At 43.2% G+C, this 12,955-nt stretch overlaps 1 protein-coding gene across 5 annotated transcripts in view; it reads right to left on the reverse strand.

The window, feature by feature from the left end:
- Positions 1-12,955, reverse strand: part of ARHGAP6 (Rho GTPase activating protein 6) — a 530,728-nt gene that overhangs the window by 369,263 nt on the left and 148,510 nt on the right. Inside the window, exon 1 of one of the 5 annotated variants that reach the window (XM_085007329.1) lies at positions 4,784-5,735. The exons of the other annotated variants lie outside the window; for them this stretch is intronic. The gene's annotated coding sequence lies outside the window, so the exon portion shown is untranslated. Of the gene's footprint in view, positions 1-4,783; positions 5,736-12,955 lie in introns of those variants that run through there. 5 annotated transcript variants of the gene reach the window in all.

The following is a 12,955-nucleotide window of genomic DNA, read 5'->3' on the forward strand; positions in this document are numbered from 1 at the left end:
TCGCTATCAGAAATGCAGATTTCTCTATTAGGAAAGAATGACTGAAGAAAAAAAAAACCTAACTCATCGCTCACAGAGCACTAATATGTACTAACCAGACCCTACATGTCCTGAGCATTCAACCGGCAGCTAAACCGACTGTAGGGCTCAAGAGAGCCCCTTCGCAGGGGAAAAATGATACACTTGCCTCATGAGAACCAAGAATACACATTCCATGCACTGAAGTTAACACTGAAGGCGTCTTTCTATGTATTAGCATGGCCAACGTTCAAGGTAAAGCACAGTTTATACATAACGTGGTCCTATTTATGTTGAGAGAGAGAGAAAGAGCGAGTGAAGGGCAACACGTCCGGCTACACTTCGATTCCTGGCCCCCTTGGCCGTCGGGTATGGCCGTGCAACTAAGTTCTTGCCCAAGCCTGTCCTGGATGTCAGGTCTCGTGCCTTTTTCACGCGGCAGTTCACTCTCACTAAGTGGAATGGTAGCCGCCAGAGGGACCTGGAGGACCCCGTGCTGAAGATGGCAAAGACACAGTCATCCTGGGCCCCCGGATGACCGTCTAGGGCAAAGCTGCTCACCAACCTGGGCACATCTATCACGCACGGACACGAAGGAAAAATAAATCTCATTATTCTTTAAGCCACTGAATTACGGGAGTCTCATTGCAGCTTAGCCAACCCTAACTTACATGTGCATTATAATAGTAAAATATATTCGAGTTCCCATTGCGGTTCAGTGGGCTAAAAACCTGACTAATATCCATGAGGAGGCGGGACAGATCCCTGGACTTGCTCAGTGGGTTAAGGATCCATCACTGCCACGAGCTGCAGCATAGGTCACAGATGCGCCTCGGATCTGGTATTGCCATGGCTGCAGCTTCAGTTGAGCCCTGTGCTCAACTTTCATATGCTGCAGGAACTTTCATATGCTCCAGGTGTGGCCTTTCATATGCTCAACTTTCATATGCTCCAGGAACTTTCATATGCTGCAGGTGTGGCCCTAAAAAGAAAAAAAAATGTAAAAAGTATATCACCCGATATACATCTGTATATGCCATTGAGTACGTTTGCAAAAATAGTCAAAAAAACCTCTTAACCGTAATTATTTCTGGGGCATCAACATGGTGAGGAGGGATGAGCATTACTGGGCGGGTTAAAGACGTATGTGAATCACATGATCTAGAGCCCATCCCCCAAGCTCAGACTCAGCCTCGGGAACCAGGCTTAGCCAGTCAGATGCTCTTGATCAGCCCTTCGAATCTGTAGAAAGTGACAGAGGATCCTGGGGGCAAGAAGATACTATTCATGGTGACAAAAGTAGCACTGACGCTTACAAGAGTGGTGGCAAGTGTCCACAGATACAGCTGTCTTACCTGACCATTCTGTGCTGTGACCGTGTCTGTACTCTCAACTCCCAATGCCTTGGGATATGGGGAAAAGGGTCAGATTCCTGACTGCTGGCATGGAGTTCTGCTGTGGGGTCCAGACATAATAGCAAGGAGAATTGCTCAAGAGAGAAATGAGACAAAGACGTAGGCAAGTGGGGCAAGACTTGGGCTCTACATTCAAACATTAAAAATTCTTAATAGAAATTCATATCGAATTGACAAAAAAGGCTGTATAAAACCTCCCATGCTAAACTAGAGGCCATTTCTTAAATCAAAGATTTATCAGCCCTGGCAGTACGGCCCTTTGGGGGCAGATCCTTTGTGTTGTGGGGATGGTGGCAACTTAGACACTGTATTTATCAGTATCCCTGGGATCTATCCACTGGATGCCAGTAGCACGCCCTCTCTCCCACTCTAACAACCAAAAATGTCTCCAAACATTGCCAGCCAGGTAGAGAACCACTGCTTTAAGTGAGCTAATAAAAATCACTGCTTTCCCTCTAGCATGTTGTCTTTTAAAATCCCACAAAATGGCCAGACCCCTTGGGACATAACCGGGCACCGGCTCAGTCAATTCATATGCCTGCACATGCTGTAACACCTGTGGCTAACACAATGCTGAGCATGAGAGTAATTAAGGGAGATTATGGAAAGCAGGATTCAGAAAGACATCACAAATGGGCCTAATATACATGACTCCATTGGAAAGGGATAAATAGCGCTTAATCACTTGAGTCCAGACCATCAACAGCAACTTAGAGGATGGAAAGAGACATGGTTTAGCTTCTGCACGTGTGAAAAGAAGTTTTGCCAGAGCAAACTATAACATGACTACCAAAGGGAGTGGTGCTGCAAAAGGAGGGGAGTTATTTTACGCAAATCCCTGGCTATTGGCTAGCTTGGCCGGTCAAGTTGGCTGGTCTTAGGTTCACCTGTGGGAGATGGGCACCAGGCTTTGAAGGACTTGCAAAGAGGTCTGGAAGGGGTTGATCATCACGGGCTCCACCTCTGATTACAGAGGAGAGGTTTGGTTTTGGTTTTGGTTTTGTTTTTTTGGTAACCAACCCACCTTTTTGTGTGCTTATCTGGGGCCTTTTGCTGAAGAGGGAGGCGCTAAGGGTAGATCAAAGGCTCATACTACCATCTATTTTTGTTTTTCAAATTTTATGAGAATATAGTTGACTTACAAAGTTGTGTTAATTTCAGGTATACAGCAACATAAATCAGTTAAGTATACACACACACACACACACACACACACACACACATCCGCTCCTTTTCAGATCCTTTTCCCATATAGGTTCTTACGCAGTATTGAGTAAAATTTCCCTTTGCATGTATAACGAACGGCCCATCAGAGAACCAGTCTTTTTTTGGTGTGAAATAACAAAAAACAGACAAACATTTATAGATAAGAGATCTGAGAATAAGAATTTTAGGCATTCTCGTTGTGGCTCAGCGCATTAAGAACCCGACATAGTGTCCATGAGGATGCGGGTTCCATCCCTGGCCTTGCTCAGTGAGTTAAGGATCTGGCATTGCCACACACTGTGGGGTAGGTCGCAGATGCAGCTCGGATCTGGCATTGCTGTGGCTGTGGTGTAGGCCTGCAGCTGCAGCTCCTATTCAACCCCTATCTAGGGAACTTCCATATGCACCACCGCCACTCCACCCCACCCCTGCCAAGAAAAGGCAAAAAAAGAGAATTTTATAGCCAGCTTAATAATTTATTTAGGAAACATGGGGATAAAAATAATCAGAATGATAGGGAACTTCGGGCAGCCTCAGAACCTATGTTTGCATATGTTTTACAATAATCTTTGAGCCAAGTAAAAATTCGGCGACATTACAGCACACTACATGAATAAATGTCTCAAGCAAGAAGACCAGAGTGACAAGGCAGAGAAGTCAGCCATCATGGGAAAGGGGAGTATTGACACGTGTTCCTCAAAGGCCTGTCCCTTACCAATCAGTCGGTGCCCATGGTAGCTGATTATCGCCTCCTCAACAGCAAGTCCTCAACTCCTGCTCTCCACATGCCTTTCTCTGCTGGCAGAGCCCTGTCTCCCACTAAGGGCAAAAAATGCCACCTACTTCCACTTACTTTCCCGGACTCCCTTGCAACATATGTGGGCACAGGACCCAATCCTGACCAATGAAACCTGAGGGGAAGTCTGCCAGGGGACTTCCAGGAAAAACTTTCTTTGAAAAAAACAAAAGTGTAAATGCCCTCTTTCATTCGCTGAGTGTCCGGAGGGGCCAGCGTGACAAAGACCTGAGGATGGCCTTTGACCAACTGCCAATGCGAAACAGGCCCTCCGTCAACCATCCCTTGAGGAAGTGAATTCTGCCAGTGCAAGTGGGCTTATGAATGGATCCTTCTCCGGCTGAGCCTTCAGATGAGACTCCAGCTCAGGCTGCCACCTTGACGGCCGCCTTGTAACAGATCTTGAAGTGCAGGACTCAGCTGAGCCGGGCCTGGACTCCCGACCCACAGACTCTGTGAGATACTATGTATTGTTTTAGGCCACTAAGTTTGTGGTAATTTGTTACATAGCAATAGATAACTAATATAATGCCTATGTGAGATAAAAAAAAAAATCCTTATTGTTTAAGAAACTTTCAGTCATATATTCTGTTACCTGAAGCCAAACGCAGCCTGGCTGATTCACAGGGAGATTGTTTATGCAAAGCTTATCCTTTTGTACTTGTAATATTTCATCAACATAATAACAGGCCACTGCTTATTATAAGATTTATTATATCTGCTATTCAAAGATTCATAAAACAGCTACTTTGCAAAGTTTACATTCAGACAAATGAAGGAGATTCACAGAATCACCATGGGTTCTTCATTAGCATTGACATTTGAGAATGATTCATTTGGGTTAAATGCATTCTGATGATCTTGAACTAGCAAAAATACTTATTAATACCATTTTCATAGCATTCTCACATAAACAGACATCCACATTTGTGTTACTGAAATGCACGTAATTGGGTCCAAGTCCAGCGGGGGTGTCAGGGTTTAAAAAAAAAAAGCTGTAAGACCCAACTTCAGACTTGTCTATACTCTCTCTGCCTCAAGATCTTAGGTGACTCATTTCACTTCCTGGAACTCTGTGTCATCATAATCATCATGCAAAAACCCTCACCCCACAGAGTAAATGATAAAAAGAGACCAAAGTTTGATTATATCCACACATTTGTGAGGGGAAAGAAATTTTTAAAAGATCATGTATTGTCCCAGTGCTCAAAGAAGATTTTGTTTTCTTTGAAATAAAAGTAGACCCTAAAAAAAAAAAAAAAAGTGACCTCCATTACTGCTGGCCACGTTTTGTAGCCAGCTGGTAAAATGGCATTTTCTAGAAGCATTTCGAAATGAACATACTCACCTGCGTTTGGTGAGGGTGTCTAGAAACCTCTGCTGAAGAGTTTGCGAACCAGGGGTATCCGTCAACTGAGTAATATCTAGGAATGCACTTGTCCCATTCCCGGTCCCAGTAACTAAAATAACATCTTGGGATGAGATATCTCTGTTGTCATAATATATTCTGGCTGTGTCTACAGGATGCCAAAACAAGTGCAAACTAAAATGCTCAGGCAGAGCAGCTACCTGGCACTTGGAGATCTGCTTGTTTTATGGACTTAATCTTCTCTCCTCCTAATGCACTGAGTCAAGCCGATTTTTGTGTGTAGACATAACCTTGGTGTTTAGAGTTGAACTGGGGGTCATTCATCTTTAGTCAGTCATGCATTTGATCTGAAGCTATTTGTGAAGTTTACATTTATGAAAATGTTTTCTTCAGTTCATCAAGCAGAGTTTTTCTTCCTTCTAAACATCAGAGGATTCTTCTCCTATGAATTCATGTATTTTCAAAGCAGGAGTCCTGTGCGTCTCCACTGCTTTCCTTTTCCTGAAACAAAATGGCGTGTCCTCATTCTCCTTCTCAGCGTCCCTCCAGGGGCCTCCAAGACTCACAGATCCTCTGAATCTTTTCTCAGGAATTCCCTCCAGAGAACAAAGGCTCCTCCGACTTTCACGTGTTTATAAAATGACCTGTTTTCTCACATCTCCGTGCTACCCTGGGCTGCAGGTTCCCTGACCTCTGGTTCCCAGTGGGAAAGCTCGTGCTTTTCATCCATCTCAGTCTCACTGCCTGAAGGGACACTGATCCCAGCCTCTTCCCAGCACGGCTGGAAGGAGCCACATGGAGATCTGCCCCTGGACAAAGGCCATCTTTACATTCTGAGGCATCCGGCTTTGCCAAGCGTGACTTCAGCTGGAAACAATCTCGAAGCAGGCAGATTTACTGGGCTAGATGCTGCAGTTTCACATGTGTGCGCACTGGCTTTCTTCTCAAAGACCAATTCAGACCTAGGTCTTGTGGGTTGTTTCATTTATCTGCTTCATTTTCTCACTGGCAGAGTAACGTTATTGTCCAACAAAGTCTTCAGCATGGGAGGGTATCTGAAGAAGGGCGAAAATCGCCTGGTCCGATGTAAAAAACCTCCCTGTAGGGGATTTTTTTTAAACGACAGAATTCGAAAGGGCATTGAGTCCCCTGATCAACCTTGTCTTCTTTTTACTCAGGTAATAAATATTTATTGGGCCCTTTCTTTCTCTGAAAGGACTTCCCAAGACTCTCCATCATCACTGTCAAAATAATCCGGCCTCTTCTGTGCAGATTTCCTCTCTGTCTGTGCCCCCACCACCACATAACTGCACTCCCCCGAGAATGAAATATTCTTTTCCTAAGAACACTTTGTCAACTTTTTATTAAATGCCACAACTTGAGATTTGGAAGCAAAAATAAGCCTTTTTTTCAAAACATGTATGTATACCAAGTCTCTGTAATTCTGTTTCTAGGTATATACATGGCAGCATATAAATGGGTTCACCAAAAACCACTAAAAACTAAGAATGGACATAAAAGTACAACTTATAATAGTCAAAAACTGGAAATAGGTCAAATGTTCATCAGTCATAGAAAAGATAAATAAAGTGTGGTATATGCATGCAATGGAATACTATACAGCAAAGAAAAGGAATGCTTTACACTTACAGATGAAAACCTGTATGAATGTCACAAACATAATGTTAAAACCAGACACAAAATAATATGTAGCATGTGATTACATTTATGTAAACCACAAACTCATCTAAGTGGTTGGCAGTTTGGGACAGTGATTACCTTTGGGGGCAGATAATTACTAGAAGAGGAGGTGTGAAGGGGTTTCTGGGGTTCTATTTCTGGTGATGCTCTTGAACAAGTGCTGGTTACATGTGTGGGTCCACTTTGTGCAAACAGAGACAGGGATGCATAATGATTTACACACTTTTCTACATGTATTTTTATTTTTAATTTTTGTTTCATTTCTTAAACTTCTATTGAAGTACAGTTGATTTACAGGATTGTAATAATTTCTTCTGTACAACAAAGTGATTCAGCTATACATGTACAAACATCCATTCTTTTTCAGATTATTTTTCCATATAGACCATCACAGAATATATATATATACACACACACATACACACACACACACACACACACACACACACACACACACACATATAGTCTTTTTAGGGCCACACTTGTGGCATATGGAGGTTCCCAGGCTAGGGGTCTAATCGGAGCTGTAGCCGCCGGCCTACGCCACAACCATAGCAACGCGGCATCCAAACCGCGTCTGCAACCTACAGCACAGCTCATGGCAATGCCGGATCCTTAACCCACTGAGCGAGGCCAGGGATCGAACCAGCAACCTCATGGTTCCCAGTCAGGTTTGTTGACCACTGAGCCATGATGGGAACTCCAGAATATTAGGTAGAGTTCCCTGTGCTATACGGCAGGTCCCTGTTGGCCAATCGCTCCGCATTCACACTGTGAATATGCCAATCTCAAACCCCCAAGTCCATCCCTCCGCCTACCACCTGTCCCAGTTGGTAACCAGAAGTTTGTTTTCAAGATCTGTGAGTCTGTTTCTGTCCTGCAAATAAGTTCGTTCATATCCTTTTTTCAGATTCCACCCATAATTAATATAACATGATGATTGTCTTTCACTGTCTAACTTCACTTAGTATGTTCATCTCTAGGTCCATCCATGCTGTTGCAAATGGCATTATTTCACACTTTTTATGTCCGAGTAATAGTCCATCGTATATATGTACCACATCTTCTTTATCCATTCCTCTGACAACAGGAATGGTGGCTTTTATGTCTTGGCTATTGTAAATAGTGCTGCAATGAACATGTATCTTTTCCAATTATGGTTTTCTCCAGAGAGATGCCCAGCCGTAGGATTGCTGGATCATATGGTAATTCCATTTTTAGTTTTTTGAGGAACCTCCATGCTGCTTTCCATAGTGGCTGTACCAACTTACATTCCTACCAACGGTGTAAGAGGGTCCTTTTTCTCTGCACCCTCTCCAGCCTGTACTGTCTCTAGACCTTTTGAGGATGGCCATTCTGACTGGTGTGAGGTGGTACCTCACAGCTGTTTTAATGTGCATTTCTCTCATAATTATCAATGTTGAACATCTCCTCATGTGTTTTTTAGCCATCTGTTTGTCTTCTTTGGAGAAATGACTGTTTAGGGCTTCTGCCCATTTTTTTCATTGGGTTGTTTGGGGGGCTTCTTTATGTATTTTATACATGAATAAAATGTTTGTAAATAAGACCTACGAAGACGTCTTCAATAGCCCACACAGTTCAAATCTCACTTTCTCACTGAACCTTTCCCTGAAGCCCTGGGACAAAACTAAACACTTACTCCTCTAAGTTCTTATGACACACTGCACATTCCTCTACTATGTGTACTAACTCATGATTATTTATATATCTTCTTGCCAGGGCTAGACTCTTTACTGCTCGAGGACAGGGAGCATATTTTAATAACCTTTGTGTGGCCCAGAGACTAACACATTGGATGATCCAAAGTAGACCAGAAATAAATGCTGCTGAATGAGCTCTAACAAGCACTTTGGGTGCTCATCAGACAATTCTATCACGAACCAATTACTCTTAGCCCTTGTCCAAAACTCACTGAACTCACTTGATAACCCAGAGGGAGAGTCCCAGAGACTGATGGAAGTGTCAGCCATCTTGCTCTTCTATCTTCAGAGCAAAGACAAGACAATACTCAGGTCATAAAGAAATATCTTTTATTTCATAAGATCTAATGTCATAGATCTGTTATTTTCTGGTAAAGCGTTGAGACAAGAAATATCCCACACAATCACACAATCTGTTTGCAAAACCACAGTTGGAAAATGTGTCTATTTCATTACACAATGCACCATATAGAAAACCCTATGAGATATATTTCTCTTTGAATTCAGTGGACAGAGAGAAAAAAGGTGGTCTTTGCTGATGAACTTGTATTCTAAAGGTTGCTTTTGGAAACCCAAGAACTATATTTCTTCTTCTTCTTTTTCCCCATTTGTCAGGCAATTCCAAACTCAATTAAACATTTACCCTAAATGACTAAGTCACTTTGCTAACATGGTGACATCTATGCTTCTGCTCCCTGTATTTTGAGTTCTACTTTTACTTGTAGTTGTTCTTTTCTATTATGTTTAACTTGCTAAGCTTCCTTGGAAAGCAGGTAGAGTACACAAATCAGGACTACTTATATTTTAGGCTAGTCAATTTGTTATTGTGGGGGTGTCCTATGCGTTTTAAACTGTTTGAAGTAGCATTCCTGACCTCTACCCACCAGGTGACAATAGCACCCTCACCCCAGTTGAGACAACCACAAATGTCCTCAGACATTGCCAAATGCCCCCTCTTGGGCAAAATCACCCCCAGTTAAGAACCACTGTCTTAAATGCATAATTTAATATTCTAGGGCTCTTTTAAGTCCTTGTATCTAAACTTACTCATCCAGTAGCTATTAAACAAGATGTAATACAAAATATTGATGAAAACCCAACTACATCTTTCACCCCCACTTAGTGCCATACCACTAGGTCTTTAGCCAAATGAGGAAAACACACACACACACACACACACACACACACACACACACACACACTCATTGCTTACTTAGCAGGAGACACAAAGCTAAAGAGATTCAGTAGAGGCCAGTGAATGGAAGATGGCAGTTTCATGCCCTTCCTGAAGGTAACAACATAGTTTAAAAAAATGAATGGAGGTGGTTAACAGCTAAAGACAATGTTACAAAGATATTTCAGATACCACGCTGGGAAAGTCCTAATGGGAAGAGTAAGCCCACAAGTTAGTGGGATGCTCCTTTTTCTACTTCTCCCTAGTCCTGGTAAATTAAGAGCTCTAGAGGAAGGTTGAGACTTTTTTTTTTCTCCTCAAAGCAGAAAATGACTGAGGGGTCTAGTGGGCTTTTATTCAAGAAACATGGAAGCTTCCCTAACATTCTCCCCCCAAAGAGCAACATATGACGGAAGCAGTAACGGAGTGACAAGCCACTCGATAAGAACGCTACCCACCAATGCAGTGCATTCTGCCTAGGAGCTCTCACTTGACTCCCTGAGGTAGCCTGGACAACTGAGATTGCACTCCCTTCATTTTATACTTGGGGTAAGTTAAACAAGTCAATGGCACAGAGTCATGAACTTGAGAATACAGAAGAACCTGAGTGGGGATTATATGAATTCTATGCAACCTATAAAACCCCAATCCATGCCTTTCCTCCCACAATTCTCCCCCTGATTATCCCCAGCCCTCAGGCTGAAGTATCCAGTTCTTCTCTTTAGCCCGTGTCTTTTACTCTTTTATTAGCATAGTCTAGGTCTAAGCTGCTTCTCCCTACTCCAGGACAATATGTATTAATCATCTTTGCTTTCATCACTGTTTTTTTTTACCAAGCACAGAGCCTTGTAGGACTAAAAAATATTTGTTTAATTAAGTCTTATCTATTAATCTACTCCCAAATCCCTACTGGCTATTCAGTGGTGAGAAATGCCTCATCCTAAAGGGGAGAGGAGTTCCTGAGAAATAGCTGGCCGTCTGTGACTCAGGGATCCTCTACAAGGAAACACGTATGTTTACGCTCAGGGAAAGGGAGCTGACAACTGCTCTTCACAGAGTGCATCCCTCACCTACGCCCTCCACGAAGTGACCTTAGGGGGGGCACATGGGATGCAGAAGACTGCATGGCTTTTAAGCAGTTATGAGAGGGTACACTCGGGTGTGAACGATTCTCCATCTCACTGTTCACATCTTTAAAACCAGGGCTATCTGTTCACTTGAGAGGGATAGTTCTCTCTTCGGCTGCTACTGTTTCTACGGCATGGAAATTTGCACCTGCGCCTTTAACAAAACACAACGTAATTACTTCTAATGTGCATTTTCACTTGCATTAATTCTTAATCCTTCAGAGTATCCATGAGTTAGTGATTTTAGCCCCCATTTTTTTTACAGGTGAGAAACTGAGGCTCACAAAGGTTGAGGGCCTTCGTCACGTCATTCAGACCCTGAGTGACAGAGCAGGCCATCTGATTCTCAGTCTAGGGCAATGGGTCTCAGCCAGGGGCAACGGCGCCCTTCAAGGGACATATGACAACATCCGGAGACAGTTTTGTTTGCCACCACGGGCGTGTGTATGGGGCTGCTTCTGGCATCTAGCTGGTAGAGGGCAAGGATGCTGTGAAATATCCTACAATATACTACAGTGTACAGGACAGCCCTACACCAAGGTCTTGTGGGCCTCTGAGTGTCAGTAGCACTGATGTTGAGCAATCTTGGTCTAGATCTCTCTCTCTCTCTCTCTCTCTCTCTCTCTCTCTCTCACACACACACACACACACACACACACACACACTCCCTCTCTCTCTGTCACTCACTCACAGCCTCGGGGCGGCATTGACATCGGTACCATTTAAGCCTCCTGGGACAGAACACATTATGCCACTGCAACCACAGCCTGTAGAGTCGCTTGGAAGATGCATAAATTCAGAGTAAGTCTTGAGGCTGCGTGGTTCCCCAAGCAACACTGGCCACTCTGTGAAGCAGGGAGCAGGGAATAAACAGGGATATTAACCAATAATTCTCTTAAAGGTCCTCAGGTCAAATTCTTTCACCCTGTGATAATGGCCACCATTTTCCCAGTCTTCAAATCTCTGAATATGTAGACTCGGGTTAGGAAATGTTTTTCTGCCATGAGCAGTTATAAAGTTGTCATTAGGCAAATTTCAATGATTTAAAAATTTTCCCCCCACTCCCATGCCCAGTGCTCCGAACTGAAACCATCTTGGAATAATACCTCAAGCTTCTGGGTACCAGTATCTCTGTACATTTTCTTGCATTTTTTCCCTTTTCTTACCACTTAAAATATTTAGGACCATTTATTCTTTGCCTCCCACTTAAGTAAAACCTTTTCTTTTAAACCATAAGCAGTGAGACCTAACAACATTGCCCAATGTGCTTTTAGGATCACAAAAGATCTTTCTTTTCTAGCCTCGGAATAAGCCACTATACACATCTAGTCCAACTGTTTCTAGACAGATGAAGAAGCAGGCCCCAGAGAGAGGAGGTGACTTGCTGGTCCAAGGGCATCTGGTGACAAAGCTACAGCGGAGACCAGACTTCTATGCCACCCATTCTCTGCCCCTCCCTCGCCTCTGTCATGGTCCCACCATTCCTGTCTTCGTGAGAGAAACAGCAATGTTTTCACAGAATTCCCCTATTCCATATACAAGTTACCACAGAAACTCCAAATGTCCCCCACCCTTCCCTTTTTTTTTCTAATTTTGTTTGTATAGATGAATATATTTCATGGCTCTCTATGCTTACTTTTATTCTATTTATCAAACACTGAGATCATGCTAACTGTAATACGGTTTGCTAGATAATTTACAAATATTAATTCATTTAATCCTCAGAGCAAACTTCTGAGATAGATGTCATTACTTTCCCCCGTTCACAGACCAAGCACAGAGCATTCGGGCAACTTGTCAACTCACGCAGCCAGTGGGAAGGAGAGCAAGGATCTAACTAGCCCAGGCTCTGGCTCCAGGGTGTCCCCTCTCGACCACCACGCTGCCTCTCTTGAAGGTTTGACTACTAAACGGATCACAAGAAGTCTTACGTTAGCTATAAATATCACCTGGCTCAAAGGGAAAGTATACTTTCCACTGGATTTGTTTTGACTGGCGCATACCCAGTAGGATGTTCATGAAGGGATTCATAGATGCTTTCACGTAATTAAATACGAGAATGTAAAGTTAGGGCAATGTCCCCTGTCCTCTGCGTGTGCACAGGGAGAATGAGAGAGCAAGCTCTCCGATGTTTGTCCTAAGGGACACTATTCTTATCAGATCAGCCCCCACCCTTATGAACTTATTTAGCCTTAATTACTTCCTTACTCCAAACACAGTCACACTGAGAGTTACAGCTTCCATATATGAGTCTGGGGGAGACATCTATCCAGTTTTGTGCTTTTTGTGGCACTTAAGAATCACATAATTTCCAAGTTGGGAGTGACTTTTTTTTTTTTTAAAAAAAAGACAAACACTGAGGTCTTACAAAGCTAAGCAGCCCTCCCAGACTGGCAGGTGGACGGTGCCCACTCTCAGATCTCTCTGG

This window comes from Sus scrofa, chromosome X (genome assembly GCF_054392235.1).
Source record: "Sus scrofa isolate SSC_HxYL_T2T_F1_AM1 chromosome X, Sscrofa_HxYL_maternal_Yorkshire_Landrace_v2.0, whole genome shotgun sequence".
NCBI classification, from domain to species: domain Eukaryota; kingdom Metazoa; phylum Chordata; class Mammalia; order Artiodactyla; family Suidae; genus Sus; species Sus scrofa.